The sequence below is a fragment of the Myotis myotis genome, unplaced genomic scaffold, assembly GCF_014108235.1.
Source record: "Myotis myotis isolate mMyoMyo1 unplaced genomic scaffold, mMyoMyo1.p scaffold_m19_p_3, whole genome shotgun sequence".
NCBI classification, from domain to species: Eukaryota; Metazoa; Chordata; class Mammalia; order Chiroptera; family Vespertilionidae; genus Myotis; species Myotis myotis.
Window position 1 is genome coordinate 157380209 of NW_023416335.1, and position 11346 is coordinate 157391554.

Here is an 11346-nt window from a genome sequence, read left to right on the forward strand (position 1 = left end):
GGCCCGGCCGGGCGCGGGCGGCGTGGGCGGCAGGCTGCTTCTACTTTCGGGCCTGGCCAGGGAACCTTTGTCTCCGCTGGGGACAAGAGGAGGGGTGCATCGGTGGGATGGGGAGCGTTTCAGTAGCTAAGATTCTTTTCCCCATCCCAGGAAGCCCCAAACACAGTGGGTGGGGGGCGACGGGGCCGCGCTGAGTCCCGTCCCCCATCCCCTATCCCGCGACTGGAGGGGCACACCCCACCCCAACCCCTCTGGTGTGTGGGTGCCCCCTCCCCCACTCCCCTTCAGTTATTTTGGAGCCTGGGCTGCCAGCCACTGGCCGCGGGTTCCACGTGCCTCCTCCCTCCCTCTGCCCACGCTCCCCGTGACGCACATCCTCCGCCCACGCAGCCTCTGCTGGAGGCGCCCCCCTCCCACCTGCCCTCTTGGGGTGGCGCTGAGCCCCCGGATCCGGAGGGAGACGCAGGACCCGGGAAGAGGGCGGAGTAGGGCGTGAAGCAAGGGGCAGTGACCAACGGGGCGCCGGGCGCCTGGGTCCCGGCCTAGGGAAGGAGAGGAGGGGCCGGTTCCGCTCGCCGGTCCTGGGGCGGGAACGCGGCCGCGGAGGAAGGAGGAGAGAAAATCCCCGCGGAGCAGGACTGCCCCTGCCTTAGGGGGCTGTGCAGGGTCTGTCTGGGCGCGAACCTGTGTGTGAGAGCGACACTCTTGAGCCACGTATCTTAGTTTCTCAGGGTTGTCTTGAGGATCAAATGAGAAGACGTATATAAAAACTTTGTCAATTGTAAAATCCTAAGCAAATTTAAGATGCTTTTGCCAGTTTGTGTCTCTGTACCTGAGGTTGTGTATTGATGTGTTTCTTTACATCTACTTGTCTCTCTCTCTCTCTCTCTCTCTCTCTCTCTCTCTCTCTCTCTCTCTCTCTCTCGTGTGTGTGTGTGTGTGTGTGTGTGTGTGTGTGTGAGAGAGAGAGCCCCTAGGTGTGGATTTAAAAATATGTACGTTTAAAAAAAATCATTGACTTGTCAAACTCCGCCAGAGGCCAGGCAGCCAGAGCTGCTGAGAAGTCTGTTCTGCGCTTTCCTCCCACGCTTACCACCCCCAACACGCCTCCTACTCCCTTCCGTTGAGAACAAGGAATTTCCAGTCTTTAGGAAAAGGAGAGACAGAAAGGCTTAGAGACTATGAGAAACAAGAAAAACAAAGATAAGGGGCAGGGAGTGGGGAGATGACAGAAAGGTAGGGCAAACACAAGATCTTCATTTCTTTTTCTCTTCTGGGCCCAATTTCCCCATGGTGGCTCAGGACCACTTACCTACCTGACTCCCCTGCTCGCCCCACCCCTGCCTCAGAGTTCTCAGAGGCACGCAGAGCTTCGGATCCCATTTAATCAATTGACTTATTGTCTATAAATAATTTATTAATAAATTATTGGCTAATTACCTGTCAACACTGGACTCTTCCAGGAAGGAAAACAGTATCCTCAGTCCCAGTGTTCCCCAAGAAAAGGAAAGAAGTGAAGAGAGTGTGTAAAAGAGGAGGAAATTTTGAACCAGAAGGACTGTCATTCCTAGGCACCTACAGATTTTCATCTAGTGGATTGCACTGTTCACTTTCCCCCTGTCCCCAGTTTTCACTAGGCAAAAGCAAGCTCACTCAGCAAGGTCTGGTTCAAATGTCACCTTCCTGGGCCCTTTCCTTCTTATACCCACTCTAGGCAGAATTAATTCCTCCTATCTCTCCATGGCCTTATGGCTCTCTGTACACAAATTATAGTTGCTTGTTTCACCCTCAGCCCAGGACACCACCTGGGTAAGTCTGATATCTGGTGGGCCCTCTGAAATGAATGAGTTGAAGATGCTCTTCCCAGGCCTGAGCAACTTTGTCAAGGGCAATAGACACAGATTTTACTTCAAAAGGAGCTGAACCTGGGCAAAACTATTTTAAGTGGAGATACTTGTTTTTCGCGCATGTCCCCTTCTTTAAGTTTCCAGTGAATCTCACAACTTTGGCTCCTTGTTTTTCTAAAACAGTGGTTCTCAACCTTCCTAATGCCACGACCCTTTAATACAGTTCCTCATGTTGTGGTGACCCTCAACCATAAAATTATTTTCGTTGCTACTTCCTAACTGTAATGTTGCTACTGTTATGAATCATAATGTAAATATCTGATATGCAGGATGGTCTTAGGCGACCCCTGTGAAAGGGCCGTCAAAGGGGTCGAGACCCACAGGTTGAGAACCGCTGGTCTAAGGAATGTTGTCCTTCAATTTAGTCATCTTACAAGAGATGCATCACTCCTCCAGAGACAAAGTAACTGCCTTTAACAGACTAGTAGGGGAGATAGACATTTCAACAAATAATTACAACGTAGTGCTATAATAGGGGTATAAACAGTGACAGAAGGATAGGGGGCAAGTGACCTATTCTGCCTGGGGTTGTGAGGGGCAAGTCCAAAGGAGGCGGTGATGCAGCCTAGGATTTTGATTTCTGAATAGGAGATTTCCAGGAGAAAGAAATGATCAAGTCAGAGAGAGCAGAGTGTACACTTACATGGACGTACGAAATAGAATGATACATTTGAGAAACTAAAAATTGTTCACTGTTGCTGGATGGGGTGGTGGTGGTAAAAAGGAGCCCGGGGAGGTGTACAAGGCCATTCCATTAGGATTATAGACTAGGGCCCTGGCTCAGTGGTAGAGCATCGGCCCACGAACCACCCCCAAGGATCTGTGGGTTCAACTCCTGGTCAAGGTTACCTGGATTTCAAGTTCCTTCTCCACCTGGTCTGGGTGCGTGGAGGCAACCAATTGTTGTGTCTCTCTGACATGGATGTTTCTGTCTCTCTCTCACTCTCCCTTCCCTCCCTCTCTAAAAATCAATGGAAAAAAATATCCTCTGGTGAGGATTAACAACAACAAAAATTATAGACTAGGGCTTCTCGAACTATAGTAAAGGGCCAATTTAAAAAAATTCCAATCTGCTATCCACTACTTCTATAAAATACACAAAAAGTAAAATAAAATCCCCATTTTTATTAGCCTCAATAAATATAAAATTTCTCTTGAATTGCTGCAAAAGTTCCTAAATGCTTACATTTAATTTCTGAAATTTTTTTCTTTGCAGATTGGTAAGAAACTTTGAATAGCACTGCTGTAGTTGTTTCTTTAGCTCTATGTTTTGGATCATACTAAGGACCCTGGACTTTATCACAGAAGATTCTGTGGAACCATAAAGATCTTGTCCTATGGCAGTGACAAGGTCAGATCTGCATTTAGGAGTGGTGTGGAGAAAGGGTTTTATGGCTGCAAAAACATCAGAGAGGCCAGCTTGCAGGAAATTAAATGTGAGAAATCGAAAGGTGCTGGACTAAATCATTGGCATAAGATAGAGAGGACAGAACGGATTTCAAAAGATTTAAATTAATAAGACCTGTTGATTGAGTGGCTAAGGGGTTGGGGAAAAGGGAGAAGGGTTAGGGTGACTCTTGAGCTTTTAGCTTGGGTGATGGAGTAAATAGAATAGAGTGCTTCTTCCCAAAACTTTGGGAAATTCTTCATCAAATACTCACCATTGCAATCCTTTTCCGAAATGAAAAAAAAATTATGAAAACCAAGTTTTTCATAACTCATTTGATGACAAGCCCTAATTTGATCTGAACTTATTTTGTGGCAGACCTGATCTAAACTTACACGAGATAATATGTAGTTTTTGCTTATCACACAGGTTTATCCCAGTGTGACTATTCATATAGCTCATTGCAGACATACACATTTGTTCAATTACAGGGTACTATCCCAGACCCCATTGGGATTGTTGCACTACATCGTGTATGCACCATGTTACCTTTCTAAAGTTCAAAAAAATTCTGAAACACATTTGCTATCCAGATTTCCCAACCCATTTACTCACCAATCTTGGCTTGAGTTCTTTTGGTTATTTGCATAAATCAGATCCACCTGCAGGTAATGAATATTCATTGCAATGTATGCTATACACTCTGAAAATGATTCTCAAAGTTTTGAGCAGTGTCCTCATTATTAAAACAATGCCAAAAACATCTTGGGTAATTACTGCGAAGTGACAGACAGAATTCAATTGGATGGTAAGGTGTGAAGTATTTATGGATAACCAGTCACACCACTGTACATCTCATTGTTAAATTTTAGCAGTCAGTGGTCAGTGATCTGGAATTAGTTCCCAAACCTGGAATTAGTCCCCTGGTTCTCTGGCCTTTAGTCAAAACTAAAGTGTGAGCTCTGAATAATGAGAATTTGGGGCCTGGTAGGAAATGAAATATGTGTGTGTGTGTGTGTGTGTGTGTGTGTGTGTACACAAATTAGTTTTAAAGTTTTAGGTTCACACAAACTGAGAACATAGTCCAGGGAGTTCCCATGTACCCCATATCCAGTTTCCACTATTATTATATTAGTATCGGTACATTTGCCACTATTAATGAATCACTATTGATATATTGTCATTAATTAAAAATCTGTAGTTTGTTCAGATTTCCTTAGTTTCTATGTAATTTTCTGTTCCAGGATCCCATACATGATACCATATTAGATTTGGTTCTCATGTCTCAGGTTCCTCTTGGCTGTTCAGACTTTCCTTGTTTTTGATGACTTGACAGTTTTGAGGAGTATTTATAGGATGCCTCTCTATTGGAATTTGCTTAATGTTTTTCTCATGATTATATTAGTTTTATGGGTTTGAGGGGGGAGACCACAGAGATAAAAATGCCATTTTTATCACATGCTATCAAGGATACTAATATCAATGTGATTTATTACTGTTGATATTGACCTCTCTAGGTCAGCTAAGGGACTATGTGTATGAGACATAGGGTGACCATTGTCTCAGGGGTGGCCTAGACTTTCTTTATGAGGGTAAAATTTCTTCTCTTGCCCATGGCTCAGTCCCATATTGACTTTTTAAAAATTCCTCATTTCTGAAAGCTTGAACAATCCCCAGCAGTTACCTCTTTCCCTGAGTTTCTCTCCAATTCATTAAGTTTTATCATCTCTAATGTTCCTACTCACCACCACCACTATCAGCTCTTCTTTAAAAAAAAGATGCTTTGCCCTGGCCAATGTGGTTCAGTTGGTTGGCCATCATTCCACGCTCTGAAAGGTTGCTTGCTTGATTTCTGGTCAGGGCATATGCCAGGTTTAGGGCTCAAACCCGGTAAGGGTGTGCAGGAGGCAGCCAGACAATTGATCGATGTTCTGCTCTCATATTGATGTTTCTCTCTCTCTCCCTCTCCCTTCCTTTCTGTCTAACAATCAATAAAAATATTTTTAAACTAAGATGCTTCAATTTCTACTAACATTTACTGAACACCTGTTATGTACACTCTGCTAAGCCCACACTGTGTGAAATCATTTAATGGGAAGCAGCTTGATGCATAGAAAGAACTCAGGCTTTGTAGTGTTAAGACAAACGTGGGTTGGAAACACAGTCCAGCCCAACTAACTATGCAATCTTGGGCAGGTTCTTCTGCCTCTCTTAGCCTTGGCTTCTTTTTCTTTTAAAATTTCTTTTATTGATTTGAGAGAGAGGAGGAGGCAGGGAGGGAGAGAGAGAAATATCCATTTACTGTTCCACTTAGTTATGCATTCATTGGTTGATTCTTATATGTGTCCTGAGTGGGGAGCATGCCTGCAGCCTTGGCATATCAGGAGGATGCTCTAACCAACTGAGCTACTCCCGGTGCCAGGGCTGCCATGGCTGCTTCTTAAATGGAGATATTTGTCTCACAAGATGTGAGGAATAAAAAGCTTTCTCTTAATCCACACATTTATTTCACTTCAGAAAATTATCCTATGACTACATTTTAAAATGCTAATATTTATTCCTATGACACACTGACCACACATTTTTGTGTGTGACTTCTGTTTTAAATAATTTAGGGCCTTAGAAAAACACAATCGTCTTTTAAAACTTGCCCCGTCAGGCCCCACTGATAAAGATCTCTCAATTATAAGTTACCCTTAACAAAAAGATCGTGATAAAAAAGAAAGAAAACAGAAGGAACTTGAGACAGTTTCCATGGAAATATCAAGTTCGGTCAAGGAGGCCTCGCCCATTCTGATTTTCTATTGGCTAAGCTTACTATCAATCGCACCAGTTGTAAATAAACTGGAGACGGAAGCATGTTGTTAAGGGGTGGAATCTTCCTGTCGCCATTGCTAAAAGCGAGTTCTAATAGGCTGAAAGCTGCTGCTCCCGCCCTCTCGCATCAGTTTCCAAGAGGCGGGATTATACGGTCCGCTAGGGACTACGAGCTTGAAGCTCCTCCCATCCAATTGGTTGTTATGGGGCGGGTCTTGCAGGGGATAGGCTGCTGGCCCTGCCTGTTCGAGATTAGTTGCTGTGGAGGGACACGTGAGGAGGCGGTGGCGGGAGGCGACTATGGCGGGAGGCATGAAAGTGGCGGTCTCTCCTGCAGTGGATGCCCGGCCCTGGGGCGGAGGGCGCCGGGGCGGCGGGGCAGTGCGGCTGCTCCTGGTTCTCTCCGGATGCTTGGTCTGTGGCTCAGGTACTGCCCGGGGCAGCAGCTGTCAAGGGGGCTGGCTCCGAGGGAGTTACATTCAGAAAAGTGGGGAGCGGTCCTGGGCGAGGCCGGTCACTCTGCTGAGTGGCGCGGGCTTCTGGGGAGAAAGAAGCTTGGTCGTCCGAGAATGGGCGCGGGTACTGAGTCAGGGCCTGGGGGGCGGCTTGGTGGCGGTGCCCTCACTGGGGAGGAGCTTGGAGCCTTTTGGTGGAGACAGAAAGGGAGGCCCGAACTGGGCGAGAAGCGGTTCCCGGGACTGGGTCCGCTGCACGGGCCTCCTCGAGTTTTTTGGTTAAAAGGAGGGAAACTCGAGAACCATTCGGGGTAGGCAGAGCTGCCGCTGGAAAGGGAGCATCTCATTCATTCAGCACATTAGCAACACCTTCTGCGTGTGTGATGTGCCAGGACTCGGGGCATGGGTGGCTGACACGCAGCAGTCATCTCTATCTAATGCAGTGGTTCTCAACCTTCCTAATGCCGCGACCCTTTAACACAGTTCCTCATGTGGTGGTGACCCCCAACCATAAAATTATTTTTGTTGCTACTTCATAACTGTAATTTTGCTACTGTTATGAATCGTAATGTAAATATCTGATATGCAGGATGTATTTTCATTGTTACAAATTGAACATAATTAAAGCATAGTGGTTAATCACAAAAACAATATTTAATTATATATTGTGAAATATTTATTTCTTAGGCGACCCCTGTGAAAGGGTCGTTCGACCCCCAAAGGGGTCAAGACCCACAGGTTGAGAACCGCTGATCTAATGTCTCCTGCCCTCTTAAGATCCTGGCCCCTGCAGGCCCTATGGAAGGGGCCTGAAGCTGTTACATTCCCATTTCAAAAACATAGATACAAGCGCCATTCAGCATGAATACGTTTCTTGTGGAAATGTAATTCCTCAGGCAAACTTGATACTTACTACTGGATAATTGGCATTGGACTGAGTTGAAAATTTTCCTTTTCTGCTCTAAATCAGAAAACCTAAAATTTAAAATTCTTCATAAATGCTATTTTTACTTCTATGGATAGATCACTTATTTAATGTTTATGAATTCAACATTTGGTTGCGTATTTGTGGTGTTTCTACTGTTTGGATATTAGCGGTGTTTCTCGCTCTTAATTTTAGATAACACTTTGTGTATATCTTTGTGTATAACTTTTATTGCATTTGGATATTTTTTAGGATAGATTCTCAGAAATGAATTTACTAGATCAATAGCTAAAATATATTTAAGATCCTTGAAACATCTTGCTAAAGTACTTTACTGAAAAGATGTGCCAGTGTGTACCGCTATCAGCGATATTTACTTGTGACCCTTGACAGCACTGGAGACTGTAACACCTTTGCTAATTTGATAGATCGAAAATGGCATCTTAATGTACTTAGCATTTATTGCATTATTTGTGAGCATATTTCAACTGTTATTAGCTATTTAATTTTCTGTTTCGACTTTCAAATCTTTTGGAGTGTGTTTCTGTCCTTTGTTTTTGGCTTATTTGTTGTGATTTTTATTTATTGGGATTTTTGTGGACTTTTAAAATCTTATTTGTATAAAGTTTTTTATATATAAAGGATATAAATGTATTTATAATCTGTTTATTTATTGCCTCCCCCTTCCCTTTTTTTTCTTTCTTTTTTTTTTTTTTTTTTAAAGGGGGAAACAAGGACAGACACAGCATAGGTAACGATATATATATTTTTTTAATATATTTTTTTTATTGATTTTTTTACAGAGAGGAAGGGAGAGAGATAGTTAGAAACATCGATGAGAGAGAAACATCGATCAGCTGCCTCCTGCGCATCTCCTACTGGGGATATGCCCACAACCCAGGTACATGCCCTTGACCGGAATCGAACCTGGGACCTTTCAGTCCTCAGGCCGACGACGACGCTCTATCCACTGAGCCAAACCGGTTTCGGCTTCCCTTTTCTTTTTTTAACCAGTTAACTGCCATGTGTCCAAAACGGAAACCATCCCCACACACCACGATATTTTGAATTAAAAAAATCAACTTGCAATGAATATTATAAAAATAAATATATCACTCAAAATTCAGATGCTCTTGAATTATTTCAGCTGAAAATTCTCCCAAAAAATGATTTTAAAGTCGATCAGGGCTGCAACTTAGGGAAAACATTTTTAAAAAAATATATTTTATTGATTTTTTCCCGAGAGGAAGGGAGAAGGATAGAGAGTCAAAAACATCGATGAGAGAGAAACATCAATCAGCTGCCTCCTGCACACTCCCTACTGGGCATGTACCTGCAACCAAGGTACATGCCCTTGACTGGACTAGACCCTGGGACCCTCCAGCCCGCAGGCTGACGCTCTATCCACTGAGCCAAACCAGTTAGGGCTAAACCTTTTTTTAATAGACGCTCTTGGCATGTGGGGAAGTTCCGTCGCTTGCTTCTATAGACGCTTATGGCGTACAATGGGTTAAAATTCTCACCTGTGGACATGCTTAGAGGAACTGGGTGGAGGGCGGGGAGTGAGGGGAAAAGAGAAAGAGAGAAACTTATCGCTTGCCTTTTGCTCTTGTCCTGACTGGGGATTGAACCCACAACCCAGGTATGTGCTCTGACTAGGAATCAACAGGTAACCATTCAGTGCACAGGACGACACTCAAACCAACTGAGCCACTCCAGCCAGGCTGCCCTCTTTTTTAAATAGAAGATTTTTTTTTTATGTGGTCACTTGATTTTATTATTTAGGCTTATTTCCATTCATGCTTAAAGTGCCCTTCAGATTGAATTGACACTATTTTTTTGTGTGGTACAATTTGATTTTTTTATTTTACTTTTTAATCTATAATTAATGCTAGTATTTGGTGTGAGGTGAGGATCTAGATAGATTTTCTTTTCCAAATAACCAGTCCGTTGTCCCAAGCATCCCATTGAATAATAATTGCTAAACTCACTGACTTAAGGTGCTAGTTATTTTTTTTAATCCTCAACTGAGGATATTTTTTCCATTGATTTTTGTTTTTAGAGAGAGGGGAAGGTAGAGAGGAGAGGGAGAGGGAAAGAGAAACATTGATGTGAGAGAGACACATTGATTGGTTGCCTCCCACATGTGCCCCGAAAGGGGCTGGGGACAACTCTGCAACCAAGGTATTGCCCTTGGCTGGTGGACACTCTAACTGCTGAGTCAAACTGGCCAATGCCTAAGGTGCTAGTTTTTAAGGAGGCTTTTTTTTAAAAAAAATATATTTCATTGATTTTTTACAGAGAGAAAGGGAGAGGGATAGAGAGTTAGAAACATCGACGAGAGAGAAACATCGATCAGCTGCCTCAGGCACACCCCCTACTGGGCATATGCCCGCAACCAAGGTACATGCCCTTGACCGGAATCGAACCTGGGACCCTTGAGTCCGCAGGCTGATGCTCTATCCACTGACCCAAACCGGTTAGGGCTTTAAGGAGGCTTTTAAGTATGAACTGGATTACCTCCTTACAGAAATGAATAGGGGCTATTTAAGAATTAGAAGAGGTTATTTTCATAATTTTTTAGGGTCTGTTTTGGTCCTTACACATACTATGAATAATTTTCATCGTCTACTACCTATAGATATTAATTGATCAGTGTTGTTGATTGAAAAGTAAGTTTGTAGTGATCATAATTAAATATGAAGTTATTAACTTTGAATAGCTGCTTTATCCTCCTATGTAATAAAAGGCTAATATGCAAATTATCCCCTTGACCAGGAGTTTGACTGGGGGGCAGGGCCGGCCGGCCAAAGGCCTGCAGCCCTCTCCCTGGCTGGCCCCATCCTGATGGCCTGGATTGGGGTGGGCCAGCTGGACCCTACCTGTGCACGAATTTGTGCACCGGGCCTCTAGTAGGTAAATAAAATGAGTAAGTTGTGATTCAATAAATTCCAAGAAGGCATTTTTCTGAGAAGTTGATCTTTGGGCTCAGAAAGCATTTTCCTGAATATTTAATTCATTCTGCCTTTTTTTTTAAAAAAAAAAATGTTTTATTGATTTTTTACAGAGAGGAAAGGAGAGTGATAGAGAGTTAGAAACATCGATGAGAGAGAAACATTGATCAGCTGCCTCCTGCACATCTCCTACTGGGGATGCCCGAAACCAAGATACATGCCCTTGACCGGATTCGAACCTGGGACCTTTCATTCCGCAGGCTGATGCTCTATCCACTGAGCCAAACCGGTTTCGGCCATTCTGCTTTTTAACATGCTGGCTAACTCACTTTAGGGAGGGAAAGAAAGTGCATGTCCTTTTGCCATCAGAAGCACAGGCTTTAACATGAACATTTTGACAACTTGTATAGGTTTCGGGCTCGATCCCCAGTGGGGATCAGTGATTCTCTCTCATCTTTGATGTTTATGTCTCTCCCTCCCCCTCTCTAAAATCAATAAAGACATATTTTTAAAAGTAAACAAAACATGTTGCTTTTTATAAAAGTTTTATTTGTTTTTTTAAAAATTATGTTTTTTTATTGATTTCAGAGAGAGGAAAGGAGAGGGAGAGATAGAAACATCAATGATGAGAGAGAATCATTGATCGGCCACCTTGTGCATGCTCCCCACTGGGGATCGAGCCTCAATCCGGGGCAGGTGCCCCTGACTGGGAATCAACCTGGAATCCAGCTGTGACCTCCTGGTTTATAGGTTGATGCTCAACCACTGAGCCACACTAGCTGGGCAAAAGTTTTATTTCTTTAGGAAAATGACATTGGAAAATTTTAGAGTTAGTTTTAAAACATTGTTACCTTTTCTTGGCATTCAGTGTTCCAAATGACCTATGTTAGTGATACATTAT